Source organism: Portunus trituberculatus, unplaced genomic scaffold (genome assembly GCF_017591435.1).
Source record: "Portunus trituberculatus isolate SZX2019 unplaced genomic scaffold, ASM1759143v1 PGA_scaffold_299__1_contigs__length_23289, whole genome shotgun sequence".
Taxonomy (NCBI): Eukaryota; Metazoa; Arthropoda; class Malacostraca; order Decapoda; family Portunidae; genus Portunus; species Portunus trituberculatus.
The window spans coordinates 7501-23289 of NW_025541467.1; positions in this window are offsets into that span (position 1 = coordinate 7501).

The window sequence follows — 15789 nt, forward strand, 5'->3', positions numbered from 1 at the left end:
ACGACGACGTCATCATCATCATAATCATCATTGACGACAAAGACAACAACGACAATGACAACACTAACATACACTTAGATGTCCTGCACCGTCAACTTCCCTTGCTGTTCATTACTTTCCTCCTTTGTAACAATCATTACACACACACACACACACACACACACACACACACACACACGGCCCGGTAGCTCAGTGGTTAGAGCGCTGGCTTCACAAGCCAGAGGACTGGGGTTCGATTCCCCGGCCCGGTGGAGATATTTGGCTGTCTCCTTTCACGTGTAGCCCCTGTTCACCTAGCAGTGAGTAGGTACGGGATGTAAATCGAGGAGTTGTGACCTTGTTGTCCCGGTGTGTGGTGTGTGCCTGGTCTCAGGCCTATCCGAAGATCGGAAATAATGAGCTCTGAGCTCGTTCCGTAGGGTAACGTCTGGCTGTCTCGTCAGAGACTGCAGCAGATCAAACAGTGAATTACACACACACACACACACACACATCCTTCTCTATCTTCCTTTTCCTTTACTTGTATTTATTTTCTCTGTTTCTTTTCTATTCGATTTTTATTGCCTTACTCATCCTTGTAATATATTGTTGATCCTGTTCTTTTCTTTCTTGATCCTGCTTGTTACAACTTTCCTGTAATAGTTTTTTTTCATCTTTATGTTCTCAATCTTGCTGCTGTCATACTTCCTGTCTCTCTCTCTCTCTCTCTCTCTCTCTCTCTCTCTCTCTCAACACACACACACACACACACACACACACACACACACAGCACGCTCGATTCACAATCGAGAGGGCCGGGTTCGAGTCCCGGCGCGGCGAGGCAAATGGGCAAGCCTCTTAATGTGTGGCCCCTGTTCACCTAGCAGTAAATAGGTACGCGATGTAACTCGAGGGGTTGTAGCCTCGCTTTCCCGGTGTGTGTTGTGTGTTGTGGTCTCAGTCCTACCCGAAGATCGGTCTATGAGCTCTGAGCTCGCTCCGTAATGGGGAAGACTGGCTGGGTGACTAGCAGGCGACCGTGGTGGTGAATTACACACAGGAAAAGGTGCAGGTGTTCCGTCAGTCATGTAGGGATTGGCCCTGGGATTGGCTTCAGTGTTAGCGACGCCTTCACAGCTTTGACACTTGCAGGGTTTATAAAACATTCTTTTCATAAGTGTTAAGCTGCACCTCTACTGGTGCTGACTGTCTGTCCGCCTCACTCTCCATTCCTCGCTGCGTGTGGCTGAACTATTGCGAACACCTCGCTCGCTGGCTCAGGGACCGCCCCATGTAGCAACATCTTCACGTTATCATTGTGATGGCCGGGGAAAGCATGTTGTCTTTCTGATGTGCTCACTCACTCAGGAGATTATCACTGCTAATACTCTGCTTTTTAACACTGACTTTATAAAGTGCATTATTCTTCTCATACTCCACAAAAGCAACAGTGAGTTGGAAAGAGCCTCACTCGCTTTCGGTTTTCATGACTTTAAACATTTCCACAAAATAACACCGGATTCCACTAAATAAGTACACTGCTCTTGCTTTTCATATACATTTGATTTATTATCGGCTTTAACAACAAATCTAACTCACTTTTCCGTTCCTGTCCTTTTTGTTGTAATGAAGCGAATCAATATACATGAATCATCAAAGTTGCAATATATAGTCGCATAAAAATGCACAATAAACCTTCAATGGTTGGTTTCGTTACTTTGCATTGCTTTTCCTGCAAACAGCCAAACAAAAGTAAGTTAATGATTTGGTATAAACACATCAGTTAGGAGAAACAATAACAAAAGCACACACTCCGCTCAGTGTCACTGCAAGCCCTTCTCAATGTGACCGGCGCAGTGTTAACATCGCCAATGCAAGTCCTATCTACCTGTCTACCTCTCTACTACCTCTTACCTCTCTACTTCTCTACCTCTATGCCACTCTGCCTCTCTGTCCGCCTGCCTTCCTCTTCCCTTTTCTCTTTTTTCATGTTCTCTTTTCTATACACACCATTCTTACTTTAACTTTCACCTTTCACTCTTTCGTCCTCTCCTTAATTACTGTCCCTTTTCTCTTATTTAATCCTAATCTACTCCTCGCCCGTATTCTTTAATCCTCTTCGTTTCCGTCTCTTATGCTCTTCCCGCTACTTTCCTCTGCCTTACCTTACTAACCACACGCCTGTCATTCACTCACCACAACCTGGGATGTCATTCGCTCATCATCTAAACTACATCTCTTCTCAGCCATTTCCTTTCTTGACTCTCCTCAACAAGCAACATATTCCCGTGTTCACCTTTTCCACTTCTCACTTAAAAGTTGTATACATATTACTAATGTATAGATGACAAGTTTTTCCTTATTCTGTGCTCTCAAAGATTCCTTCTCCTCCTCTTCCTTCCCTCTTTCCATACTTCACGATCGTGTCTTCTTTTGCATCATCTTCTATCTCATTGTTCAGGATTACTTCTTCCTTCCTTTACTCTTTTCTTCTTTCTCCTTCTCCTTCTCCTTCAGAGAGAGAGAGAGAGAGAGAGAGAGAGAGAGAGAGAGAGAGAGAGAGAGAGAGAGAGAGAGAGAGAGAGAGAGAGAGAGAGAGAGAGAGAGAGAGAGAGAGAGAGAGAGAGAGAGAGAGAGAGAGAGAGAGAGAGAGAGAGAGAGAGAGAGAGAGAGAGAGAGAGAGAGAGAGAGAGAGAGAGAGAGAGAGAGAGAGAGAGAGAGAGAGAGAGAGAGAGAGAGAGAGAGAGAGAGAGAGAGAGAGAGAGAGAGAGAGAGAGAGCTGATTGTGGGGGATCTCAATCACCACCTGGAAAGAGACGCCTACGAGAATCTCCTGGAGGTGCAGGGTCTGACAGATCATGTCACCTTCCCACACATGAACGAGGAGGGACATTAGACCCTGTCATCTCAGACTACCAGGAAGACAAGCTTCAGTGTCATCAGCTGGGGCTCGTGGGCAGCTCTGACCATCACGCTGTACTGACACAGCTGGAAGTGGGCGTGGCTCAGGACGAGGCCACCACCCGCACCATCTGGCTGTGGAACAAAGCAGACTGGGCTTCCTGCGCCGCGACCTGACCCACACCCCATGGGCCACTCTGCTACAGGGAGGAGCAGAGAGTGAAGCCCTTGCACTCACCTCTCACCTTCTCGCCCTCCAGAGACGCCACGTCCCACACAGGGAATACACCACCAGATCGACGGATCAGCCATGGTTTGGCTACCGTTGCCGTGTTGCTGCCGAGGCAAAGTATGCTGCCTGGCTCCGCTACAAGAGGAACCCGACTCGGCGCAACAAGGACCTGCACAGGGCTGCATGCAGGAGGATGGTGGTAACCAGCAAGTGGGCCTTAAAAAAGTGGGAGGAAAGCCTGCGCCGGAAACTGTGTGGCACTGGCGTAGGAAACAAAACTTGGTGGTCTCTTGTTAAGGACAAACAAGGAACTGGCCACCAAGAATCCATCCCTCCCTCAGCAAGCAGGACGGTACTGTCGCCACCAGCAGTAAGGAGAGGGCACAGTTGCTGGCTTCCTTGTTTGCTGGAAAAATGAAGGTCGGGAATCCACAGCAGCCACCGCCTCAGCTGGTCCAGCAATGTGAGAAGACTGTCACCATGGTGGAGGTGACGCATCAGCAGGTGAAGCGATTATTGCGGGGGCTGGACACACAGAAAGCCACCGGCCCTGATGACATCAGCCCGCACCTGCTGAAGCGATGCTCCCAGGAACTGGCTGCCCCTCTCACCCAAGTCCTCACAACTTGTGTACGGGAAAACGTCTGGCCTTCAGTGTGGAAGGAGGCTCGAGTAGTTCCTGTACACAAAAAGCTCCAGGACGGACCCAAAAAACTACAGACCCATATCCCTGTTGTCAGTGGTGGGTAAAGTGTTTGAGAGGGTCGTGGCAGAGGTGGTGTGTAGACATCTCAAGGACAATGCCCTCCTCTCAGACCAACAGTTTGGGTTCAGACCTGGAAGGTCAACCTCCGACCTAATGATGCTTCTCACCAGGCATTGGCAGGACGCCCTCGACGACGGCAAGGACACTATAGTGGTTGCTTTGGACATAGCAGGAGCTTTTGATAAAGTATGGCACAACGGATTACTAGAAAAGCTTCGTGCTAAAGGCATCCAGGGTGGCTTGCTACGACTCTTGGGAAATTACCTGCAGGACAGAAGCCTCAAGGTGGTTGTCAACGGGCAAACATCTGAGTCCCTGCCTGTGGAGGCATCAGTGCCACAGGGTTCAATTCTTGGCCCACTCCTGTGGAATATCTACGTGGATGATCTTCTCCAGCTACTGCCAGGAGTCATGGCCTATGCTGATGACTGCACCCTCTCCTATACCTATCCACGCCAGGACAGTGGGCGGGCTGCTGAGGCCATCAATCAGCAGCTACGAGTGATAAAGGAGTGGGGTGCTCGCTGGCAAGTGACATTCGCGCCGGAGAAGACACAAGCAATGGTTGTCTCTCGGTCCCCAGCCGCCATGGCAGCAATGGCAGGAAAGTTGTCTTTGGCGCTACTGCTCTCCCACTCCAAGATGACGTCAAGATACTTGGAGTGGAGGTGGATCAAGGGCTGAGGTTTGACAGGCATGTCAAAACCATTGCCAAGAAAGCCTCTCACAGGATCTCCGCTCTCAGAAGGATCGCCAGTTTCCTCGACAGGAAGGGAGACTGCTGCTGTACAAGGCACAGGTGCGGCCCCACCTTGAATACGCAGCTCTCTCCTGGATGTCCTGTGCCGCCACACACAGAAGGAGACTGGACAGCATCCAACGCCGCGCCATACGGCTAGTAGATGCTGCACTACCACCTCACCCAGAGCCTGAGCGTCCCCTTGATTCACTGGAACACCGCAGAGACGTGGCGGCGATCGTAGTGTTCCATAAGGCACAGGTGCAAAGAGTGCCACATCTGGCAGGGCTGCGTCATCCTCTAAGAGTCACCGCACGGAGCACGAGAACGGTGCTCAATGGTGGTGACGCCGTAGAGGTGCCGCGATCCCACGGGTGTCAGCATCAACGCACCTTCGCAGGACGCGTCTCCAGGATGTGGAACTTGTTCACGGCCGCGGTGCCTCACGTCCAGGAGATGAACACTCACAGTGTCAAACTGATGGCACATAAGTGGAGACAGACACTGCCAACTCCTCTGACACTCTTTGTGACGTGACACTCAGTGTAGTGCAGTGCGTGAATAGTGATAGTGAAGTGAAACGAATAGTGCTCCATTTACATGCTGACCATCTTGTATATTATCTATTTTTAAGTCTTGTAAATATTGTAGAGAAATAGATTGTAGTACCCTTAGAATAGGTAGCACACGACAGTGCGCCTTTGGGTACATGTTCTTTTGTATAAAGTTGTGTTTAAATAAAAAAAAAAAGAGAGAGAGAGAGAGAGAGAGAGAGAGAGAGAGAGAGAGAGAGAGAGAGAGAGAGAGAGAGAGAGAGAGAGAGAGAGACGCTCGCACTGAATTTTAACATGTACGAGTATATTAACATATTTTTTCCCTGATGAAAAATGATGTTTTTTTGCATTCCATTATTGGACTAGTGTGTGAGTGGTAAGCAATAACTAGCCGACTATTGAGTGAGTGGCGTCAGTGTGTTCATTGGTCACACTTGCAGGCCGCGCGTCACTCAGCGTCGCGCTACTCCCCGAGTCGACCATTGCAGTAAGAGTACTGTAGGATTTGTTTGTTGATGAACACCATTCCCAGGACGTTCAGCTGCTCACTACCTAACCTTTTCATCACCCACACATCACCCATCACAAATATTCAATGTTTTTTTTTTCTTTTCCAGAAAATGCTATATTTTCTTTTCTTTTGCATTTTTCTCTCACGCGGCGCTCCACTATAATCATTTTTCTCCACAATGAACCTCATCCATTTCCTTCCAGCAGCGTAATGCAATGCACCTCACTCGCCGCCCACCCATTAACGGAATGACGCCTCATGCACACACCGGCGCGTTTACACTGCGGCTTGTCTTTACGGCCCATGTTTGGAACAAAAAAATCAGGAAAGGAAAATCACACACTGGCATTATTTCAACAGTGATGCGTCTAATACTCCGCAGTTATAGATGTAGTAGTAGTAGTAGCAGTAGCAGTAGCAGTAGCAGTAGTAGTAGTTGCAGAAGTAATAGTAGTAAAAGTATTTAAATTTGTTGTCGTCGTTATCGTTGTTATTGTTTTTGTTGTTATTGTTTCAGAAACAGCAGGAACAGTGCTATGGCCAGCCTCCACAGACCAAGGTCACATGGAAGTTACACTCCTCCACTCTCTCCTTGAGGAGGGACATCAGTCTCATGGTGGTCTTTATTTCTGCTGCTGTTTTTTTTTTTTTCCTTATATCTAGAGCACTTTCACTCGCATGTGAGCCATCCCTGACTATGATTTTTTCTCTAAAATGGCAACACAAAAACAGTTATCATATGAAATTGCTAACAGTTTAGAAACACTGGAATTAAATTGTGTTGTATATTATTGACATATCTGTAACTCCGAAACGAGGCCTGGTGTTTATCTGTTGTCATTGCATGAGATGCAAAACAAGGACAAGGTAAACAGCAATTACACAATGCAAACCTTATGCTGTTCCGGTGTGTGCAGTAGCCGAGTGATGAACATAAAGGAAAGAATCATTAAGCTTTTGGCGAGATGGACGACGCGGGAGGCTGCCGTGTCCCGCGCTGCAAATTGTCAATCACTAAAACATAGTTTTCATGAATAATAGAACACTGCGGTACATTTCAACGAGGTAGATGGTGTTGATGCAAGTGCCATTTATCGAGACTATAACAATTATCATGCATGCTAGAAGACCCTTCACAGCAAAAGGACCAGTTATTAATACTCTTAGCGACAGTAATTGTCTTTGTTTTACGCAGCGCAAAAAAGGCCACAAATAAACATGAAGCTTCTTCAAAAGTTATTTAATTGCATCACCTGCTTGAGATATGACTAGTTGTGTTTATTATCACATTACTTCTCTTTCCATAGTGTTAATACAATAATGTACTTTGTTACTGTCACCATTTCCCTACGGAGATTGTTGAGAAGTTGCGTTAAATCAAAGTTAAAGTGAGAGAGAGAGAGAGAGAGAGAGAGAGAGAGAGAGAGAGAGAGAGAGAGAGAGAGAGAGAGAGAGAGAGAGAGATTAATAAGAACAAAAATACAGTTTGCGAGGAAATAACAATTAGTCATCTAAGGTAAAAAAGAACAAAAGACCTTAAATAAACAAAACAATTGTGTTGCATGTCTTGAAAGAAAAAGTGACCTGAATTAACAGGTTGTATTAGATAAAAGAAAGGAAAGGGAGAGTGGAAAGTGAACTGGTGTTGTGGTGTAACGCACATGAAGTATGTACTCAATTTCATTACGCGACATAACCAGAAACAAGGAAAGAAAAATACTAGTCACAAGAGAGAAAGTGGGGAGTGAATGAAAAGAACGTGGGCAAAGTGATAAATATTGAAGCAGAGGGAAATGAGAGGTGTCATTAACACAAAGAAAAATGTTGGTAAAGCAATTATTGAGTGAAATACGAGTGTCACGGCAGAAAAAGAACACACGTCACTCCACACCCTGCCGTCACACTGACGGTTGGTATGCCCCTCACGAGGGAACAGCTCTCTGGAAACAACTCAACACAAAGTCGATGTTCTCCAGACCAGCAATTTGCTGCCAATTGAACTGGAACAAACTAAGCAAAGCTTCGGGAACAAAACTTCCCGCGGCGAATCGCAACCTTCATTCAGCTCAGGTGGATACAAAGTTTGCAACAATTGAAAACAAATGCTTACACAGCGTGCTGTTGCTTTCATGTCAGTTTTAGTTGAGGGATACTTAAATTTCAAGTCTTGTAAACACAACACTGAAGAGAGTAGGAACACGACGCAACACAACATAATTCCCACACACTTGGAAACAAATCCAGTTGTAAAAGAAATACAAACTATTAATCTTCTAATATAAACACTTGAGTTGCAAACACTTGACAACACAGCAGAGTCTCACAACGCACCTCCTCACACTGCGGAAAGGAGACCCTGGGAAGTGTGCGGCCCGTGCTGTCTGCTGGCTGTCAAACACACACACACACACACACACACACACACACACACACACACACACACACAATGATGGATGGATGGATTTTAATTGATAGCGCCGCAACAACGACGGTCATATGGCGCCGCTACAGTAAATGATATGAAACTAATGTGTATAGATACAAAAAAAACTAATTAAAAATAATTAAAAACAATAGAGTAAAAGAGGAAAGAAAAATCAAATTACTATAAAACTAAAACCAAATAAAACAATAAAGAGAAATAAAATAAGATAAATTTCACAGTTTTGGGAGAAGGCCAGCTTCTCCCAAAAACTTAAAAAGTCATGGCCCTGGGCCAGGCACTCTGGTCCAAGGACCTTTAAGATATAATAGACACCGCTATCTCTACCGCGACAGCGGTAGAGGTGTCTTAAATCAGTCAAACTGGGGCATTCCACTAGTATGTGCCGCAACGTGAGCGGCACCAGGCAGTCATCACAGTAAGGTTGAGGGTCCCTGGTCAACAGGTACTTATTTGTAAGGTACGTGTGACCTATACGCAGTCGCGCCAATAAAGTCTGTGCACGGCGATCCCGGACATGGGTGTATGTCCACTGAGGGATAGAGGAAGTAGTGAGCTCTCCCATTTTCGAAGTTGCTACCCCCGTTAGCCATCTCCTCTGCCAAATTGCTGCAACTGCCTCACGAATTAGAGGAAATATATCTCGAGACGGAACAGGGGCAGGAGATGGAGCGCGACTTGCTGCCTCTTTAGCGAGGCGATCTGCGTGTTCATTCCCTGAAACACCTACGTGACCAGGGACCCAACAGAATCCAACACAATATCCTCGTTGGGTAAGAAGATATAGCCACTCCAGGGCTGATAAAACCAAAGGGTTAAGGAATATAGTGCAAGAGAGAGAAGTAAGAGCACTGCGACAGTCACTAAAAATTGTAAAAGACGAAACCGGGAGAGTAAAAATGATTTGTAAACCTAGGACTATGGCAGACAGCTCCACAGTAAAAACGGACGCCACTGAAGAAAGGCTGCCACACCGATAAAAAGAGGGGAAAACCACACTAAACCCAACGCCTGTGTCGGATTTGGAACCATCAGTAAAATCGGGGATTTCATCAGAATGGATAAAAAAAAAGTGTTCTAAAAACCGTGTGTGGGACAGATCTGGCAGAAAATCCTTCTTGCCATCCATGGCAGGAGGGCATAATGACACAACAGGAAGCTGCCAATAACCAACTCGTGGGAGCCGGAAAGAGAGGACAGGAGTGGGGTCGATAGATAAGTCTGCCATAAGATTTACCACTCCAAGGCCAAAAGGTTTAGGTAGACTCGGTCGAGTGACATACGCCTGCGAACGCGAGTCCCGCAATATTGACAGACAAGGGACGGAATCAGGAAGACGGTGGGTGCGAAACCAACACCGGAGCATCAAAGACTGGTGCCGGAGGTCAAGCGGCCAGAAGCCAGCATCCACTAATAAGCTAGGAATTGGAGATATCCGAAATGCACCCATAGCCAAGCTGACCCCAGCATGATGCACGGAGTCAAGCGTGCATAGCCGTGCATCCGTTGCAGAGGAGTAGATCTCACAACCGTATTCCAGCTTAGGAAGGATTAGTGTACGATGAAGCAGCAGCAAAGTGTCCCTGTCCGCACCCCAAGAGGTGTGACTTAAGGGATAATGCCTGCCGTCAAGACACCTTAAGAGAACGGAAATGGGGAACCCAGGTGAGACGGTTGTCAAACAAAAGGCCAAGATATCGAGTCGCCTCCATGCATGAGAGGCATCTATTGGCGAGGTATAAATCCGGGTCTGGATGGACACCACGGTTGCGACAAATATACATTGCTACGGTCTTCGAGGTGGAGAATCGAAAACCGTTCATGTTGGCCCAACTGGACACCCTATTGATCGCCAGTTGGAGCTTGCGCTCAATCAGTGACATCCTAGCAGCAGCAAAAGAAATACATAAATCATCAACATATAAGGAGCTGTGAATGCCATCTGGGAGAATATCAGTAACACCATTTATGGCGAGTGCGAATAATGTAACACTAAGAATACTTCCCTGTGGAACGCCATCATTTAGAGCAGTAGCCTCAGAGAGAACACTCCCCACTCGAACCCGTAAAAAACGTCTGAATAAAACTGTTAGATAAAAAGAGGAAGGTGGCCACGAAGGCCAAAATTAAACAAAAACTGTAAAATACCATGATACCAAGCCGTGTCGTAGGCCTTCTCCAGGTCAAAAAAGACTGTTACTTGATGGTGGTGATTAGCGAAGGCCTCACAAATGGAAGACTCTAGGGATAAAAGAGCATCAGTAGTAGACCTCATCTTTCGGAAGCCGTACTGTACCGATGACGAGTACTTCCCCTCTCCAAGTACCACATGAATCTTACATTTACCGTCTTTTCTAACACTTTACAAATGCAGGATGTCAAAGATATAGGACGGTAGTTCGTAGCCTGGAGATTATCTTTCCCAGGCTTAGGAAATGGGAGAACCACTGCCACAACCCAAGAAGATGAAAAGTCACCGGTATGCCAAATCATATTATAAAGATTTAGCAAAAAGTTAAAAGCACGGTCAGACATGTGACGCAAAAAGGCATAAGGAATGTCGTCTGGACCAGGAGAAGAGTCATGACACTGAGACAAAGCAGTCCGCAACTCGGAAGCAGAGAAAGGGACATTATAAGACTCCCCTCCAGCGGAAGAAAAGTTTATGTTGAGAGATTCCATTCTCTGGCGGTGACGTGCGCCCGGGGCTGCAGGATGCCTCCAGGAAACACTGGCAAAGTGCTCCGCGAAGAGGTCGGCGACAGTCCTAGGGTCTGCCAACGTCCGCCCAGCAGATAACAAAACTGGTGGGGAAGGAGCAGAATACCCAGCAATTCGGCGGACTTTGTTGAAGACATCCGTAAGAGGGGTGCGGACGTTTATGGAAGAGACATAGGCTTTCCACGAGGCTCTTTGTGCCTCTTTCAAAACGCGGCGGGCTCGAGCTCGGCATCGCCGAAAAGCTTCCATTCACTGCGGGTCCCCACGATGTCGCCAAAGACGAGAGAAAGCTGCCCGTTTCTCTTTCACAGCTTTAGTGCATGCTGCGTTCCACCAAGGAACGGGACTTAGTAGTCCCAGTAAGACTGTGGAAATGTGTGACATCCCCAGAATTTAAAATCTCCAATCCCTCATCCTCAATAAAAGAAACAATTAAAACCCCACGAGGATTACTAGCACCTTCATCCCACAATGGGTGACGGCCGTTAAAATCTCCCAACAAGAGAAAAGATGGAGTCAGCTGATGCACCAGGCCGTCAAGCTCACCCCTGGAGACAGGAAGCCGAGGAGGTAGACATAAACTGCAAATTGTGTAGGATCGTCCCATAAAAACCTTAACTGCAACCACCTGAAGGGGAGAGTTAAGTTGTAAAGGGACAACAGGTGTATCCTGACGGACTAGAGTAGCTGTACCACCGTGGTGGCCCTGGTCAGGGAAAGGAGTGCTAAAAAAGGCACGATAGCCAGGAGGACTAGAATAAGTACTATCACCTAGCATAGTCTCTTGTAGAGCTACACAGGCTGGAGAGAACTCCGACAATAAAGCTCGGAGTTCCCCCTACGAGGCGCGAAGGCCTCTACAGTTCCACTGTAGAAGCTTGAAGATGACTATTTAGGTGCAGTGGACGGGCGAGCCTTTTGAATGGGCTGCCCATGACTCACCTGGCTAGAAATAATCAAGTGACGAGAAGAGCGAGCGGCCAATGAAGCATAGGATGTCGCACCAGTACCATCCTTCTGGCGGTACAGGAGTTCGCGACGGGTACTACCAAGGCTAATGAATTGGCTGTTAGCAAACTGTAAAATGTCCTGCTCCAGGTGATACCTGGGGCATTGCCTGGAATGTACCTGGTGAGCATCATGGCAATGGAAACAATAGGCAGCAGCATTGCAATGCTCCTCAGAGTGTGAATCTAGTGCAGAACAATTACCACATCGAGCAGCTTCCTTACAGGAGCTTTTGCCGTGACCGTAGCCGTAGCACGAGAAACACTGAAGAGGACGGGAGACAAAACGTCTCACCCTAAGATTGATAGGACCGATATAAACACGGTCTGGGAGGGTGGAACCTAAGAAGGTGAGAAGGACCATGTTGGAAGAGTTCCTTATCTTAGTCACCCTTTGGACTGAGCTAGGACACACTGCTAGTATTTCCTCTCCTGCAAATTCATAAAGATCTTGACTATAAACACAACCTTTGCTATAATTAAAGAAGGGATGAGTCTCAAACATGCTGTCAGAAGGGCATGGGAGATGTTGCAACATCCTCGCTTGCGTAATATCTTTAGATCGCACTAGCACCCCTTCCCGTACTTCTTCAGATTCCCCCTCAGGAATCGTGCCGATCTCTTTGGACAAATACCATGAGGCATGGATGAAATTTCCGCGCCCATTTCTGTAGTACGCCACAAACCAACGTGGAGGCGGGATGTGGCAAACTTCTGGAACTGAATTCTCTAAATAGTTTTCAAAAACATTTGGGATGTAATCCATGTCACTGTCTGAAATATTACGTGACTGGAGAAATTCAGTTTTGAAGCCAGAGCCGGCAAGGAGCAGAGATGCTACATGTTCATAAGCCATACGGGCTTCGTCACATGACAGAAAAGTCACATAGCAGCGGTTAGATGGAAAATCCTTATCATAAACAAGTCGAATGCGAAGAACCGTGCCATACACCTTGAGAAGTGAGTGCAAGGCGTGATAGGAAAATGATGGGTTAACATTTACCATAAAAAAAGAGTCATATGCAGCAGAAATACGTCCCTCAGAAGAACTCCCAGAACAGGATACTGCTACGGGAGGCTCTTGTGGAGGGGAATCCTCCTTCCCACTCAGACCTGAAGATGACGTCTCGTGGGCCAGGTCAGCCACCTCACGAGAACCTGAAAGTTTTTTGTGTTTTCTCATAAAAAAACAGTAACAAAAGATTAGCTCCAGGGGCTAGGGAAACCACCTACTGGGACGACAATGGGAGCGAGCGCTGGCTGCCGTGGACGGGTACCTCGTCCCCATGCGGACCAATCGTGTTAAAAAAAGGCCCCACATGATGCAGAAAATTTGTCCACGACAAAGCCAAGACCCCCCTCCCAAAGCATCCCAGCCTGGACACCCAACCATCCAGCACATGACGGCCCCTATTGGGCGATCCCTCCAGCGGGTGGCTCCGCTGGTCCACTGGCAGCCTACGTAGGAACCATTTAGTCTGGCCCCTCACTGGCGACCTTACTAGCATGGGTAGCCCTCTCCCTCTCGAAAGGGCAGAGCCGGGGCCTAAGCCCCCTTTAGCCTAGCTCGACAGGTCACAGGGGCACGCAACCCCCCCACCACGACAAGGCGGTTCCCATCTGGGGTGGGCACACACAATTGAAACACACACACACACACACACACACACACACACACACACACCGCGTAGTGTAGTGGTTAGCGCGCTCGACTCACAATCGAGAGCCCAGAGTTCGAGTCCCGGAAAGCGGCGAGGCAAATGGGCAAGCCCCTTAATGTGTGGCTCCCGTTCACCTAGCAGTAAATAGGTACAGAATGTAACTCGAGGGGTTGTGGCCTCGCTTTCCAGATGTATTGTGTGTGATGTGGTCTCAGTCCTACCGGAAGATCGATCTATGAGCTCTGAGCTCGCTCCGAAATGGGGAAAACTGGCTGGGTGACCAGCAGACGACCGAGGTGAATTACACACACACACACACACACACACACACACACACACACACACACACACACACACACACACACACACACACACACACACACACACACACACACACACACACACACACACACACACACACACACACACACACACACACACACACACACACACACACACAGTCACACACACACACACACACACACACACACACGGTAGCTCAGTGGTTAGAGCGCTGGCTTCACAAGCCAGAGGACCGGGGTTCGATTCCCCGGCCGGGTGGAGATATTTGGGTGTATCTCCTTTCACGTGTAGCCCCTGTTCACCTAGCAGTGAGTAGGGACGGGATGTAAATCGAGGAGTTGTGACCTTGTTGTCCCGGTGTGTGGTGTGTGCCTGGTCTCAGGCCTATCCGAAGATCGGAAATAATGAGCTCTGAGCTCGTTCCGTAGGGTAACGTCTGGCTGTCTCGTCAGAGACTGGAGCAGATCAAACAGTGAATTACACACACACAAAGGAGACAAAAAAAAGACAGTAAAAAAAAGGGAGACAACAAATAAAAAAAGAATAAAGATGGAAGGGAGACGCTATGTAAAGAAAACAAGATAGAACACAGGAATGACAGAGAAAAGCAAGGAGGAGAAATCTAAATACAAGTGTGGAAAAGAAGAAAGAGAGGTAGAGGGGAAGCTCTCCTCCACCAACCTCTCTCTCTCTCTCTCTCTCCAGTTCTTCTGACGCGGCGCAGACCAAGCTAGATCTGGCCTTTCTATCAGTTTGTTTATGTCTGTGTTCCGTCTGAGCAAGGCCAGTCTGTTGTCGTTTTATTGTAACCTACAGTTTCATGTGGTTGTCTCAGCCGCCTTTAAGGGAATTCCAGCCTAGCATACAGACAAATTGAACTATAATTCATATAACTTTGGCTCACACCATTAATTTCACAACGCGTATTTCGTCACGATTTATAAGGAACAATGTGGTTATTAAACACTGAGAGAGAGAGAGAGAGAGAGAGAGAGAGAGAGAGAGAGAGAGAGAGAGAGAGAGAGAGAGAGAGAGAGAGAGGGGTGTGTAGCCATCTCAAGGACAATGCCCTCCTCTCAGACCAACAGTTTGGGTTCAGACCTGGAAGGTCAACCTCCGACCTAATGGTGCTTCTCACCAGGCAGTGGCAGGACGCCCTCGACGACGGCAAGGACACTATAGTGGTTGCTTTGGACATAGCAGGAGCTTTTGATAAAGTATGGCACAACGGATTACTAGAAAAGCTTCGTGCTAAAGGCATCCAGGGTGGCTTGCTACGACTCCTGGGAAATTACCTGCAAGAGAGAAGCCTCAAGGTGGTTGTCAACGGGCAAACATCTGAGTCCCTGCCTGTGGAGGCATCAGTGCCACAGGGTTCAATTCTTGGCCCACTCCTGTGGAATATCTACGTGGATGATCTTCTCCAGCTACTGCCAGGAGTCATGGCCTATGCTGATGACTGCACCTTCTCCTATACCTATCCACGCCAGAACAGTGGGCGGGCTGCTGAGGCCATCAATCAGCAGCTACGAGTGATAAAGGAGTGGGGTGCTCGCTGGCAAGTGACATTCGCGCCGGAGAAGACACAGGCAATGGTTGTCTCTCGGTCCCCAGCCGCCATGGCAGCAATGGCAGGAAAGTTGTCTTTTGGCGCTGCTGCTCTCCCACTCCAAGATGACGTCAAGATACTTGGAGTGGAGGTGGATCGAGGGCTGAGGTTTGACAGGCATGTCAAAACCATTGCCAAGAAAGCCTCTCACAGGATCTCCGCTCTCAGAAGGATCGCCAGTTTCCTCGACAGGAAGGGAGACTGCTGCTGTACAAGGCACAGGTGCGGCCCCACCTTGAATACGCAGCTCTCTCCTGGATGTCCTGTGCCGCCACACACAGAAGGAGACTGGACAGCATCCAACGCCGCGCCATACGGCTAGTAGATGCTGCACTACCACCTCACCCAGAGCCTGAGCGTCCC